This window comes from Echinops telfairi, unplaced genomic scaffold (assembly GCF_000313985.2).
Source record: "Echinops telfairi isolate 266 unplaced genomic scaffold, ASM31398v2 ScPeMD7_18;HRSCAF=68, whole genome shotgun sequence".
Taxonomy (NCBI): domain Eukaryota; kingdom Metazoa; phylum Chordata; class Mammalia; order Afrosoricida; family Tenrecidae; genus Echinops; species Echinops telfairi.
Window position 1 is genome coordinate 72,470,608 of NW_022103915.1, and position 1,396 is coordinate 72,472,003.

The following is a 1,396-nucleotide window of genomic DNA, read 5'->3' on the forward strand; positions in this document are numbered from 1 at the left end:
AATGTACAAATGTGCTTGACACAATGGATGGATGTATGGATTGTGACAAGAGCTGTATGAGCCCCCAATAAAATGATAAAAAAAATAAGGAACCTGTCTGCCCTCCCACGTGGAGCTTGACTAACTTGGTTACCGCTAGGAGCAGGTGTGACCCTTGTTTGATTTGGAAATAGCGCTTCCTCCTGGGCTAAACATGGCCAGCTTCTAAGAGAGGAAGAGACTCTGTGACTCCCAGATGCCTCCAGGTACTTTGAATATGGCTCCTGTCAATAGCTCTTCGGTGGGACAGGCTGTGCCTGGAAAGTACATCCACTAGGCCGCAGGAGAACATGGTGTTTGTTTTTATGGTTTAAGTAGGGATGGGGAATGGCTGGCCTTGGGCCCTCTAAGGCTCTGGAAATCAGGAATGCCTGGTAACATCACGCGCCTCACCAAAGAGAAGAAGACCCAGTCATCTCATTAGGAATGAGTTCATTAAATGTTTGACCAAATGTAGCCGGCTCATTGTTTTAAGTTGATAATTTTGTGTGGCCTGAGAATGGTGCTATAAATATCCAAATAGCCCTTGGCAGAAAAATGGTTTTCCACCCTTGGCTTACAGAATAAAGTCCCATCTGATTTTTATAAGAGGCCATACAGAGTTTTCTCCCACACCTCCTCCTTAATTCCTTTGCATGCTGTGAAATAAGAAACGAGGCTAGTGATCTTGGTGAGGGAAATAGAGTAAAGTTCACAAGCCCAAACCAAGAGCGCGATGCACAGCTCAGAGGGACACAGAGGCAGAAAGGTTTATCTGAAAAAGTAAACCTGAGCAACACCGAAGGGGACGAAGTAGGGAGGTTGAGTATCCCGGCTCTGGGCTAAGAAGAGGATAGCCCTTCCTGCTCCGAAGTGAGGGTGCTTGGGAGCACAGGGTGGGTGATGGACACCCAATGCCAAGAAAAAGGGGTTCAAGCAGAAACACCAACTTGTCAGTGGGAAGCAAGGCTCAGAGGAGCAAAGCAGGGTTTGGGAAGGAAGGGAAAGAGAAGCAATGCGAAGTCTGTAGAGAGATTTCACCCTTGACAAGAACAAACACTAAATCCAATGTAAGGTTTTACCACAATTGGGCCTTGACTCTACTTCAGTCTAGGAAGAGGGCCCCTTCCTTGACCCACAGCTCCAGTGGCAGGCACATCAGAGGGATATGATCTATGTCTGAGTCCCACCAGTCAACGAGGTACAGTGTGTAGGACCCGGGGATTTCCCTGGCCTCTCCTGAGGGTCTAGTCTCCTCCTCATGTGCGTGGATCTGTCTCAAAGGTGGTGAGGGTGCTTGTCAGGCTGCTACTTAACCAGGGTTCCGGCAGTGGCGTATTACAAGAAAGCCCGTTTCGTCATCTCCGGTGGTGAAGCA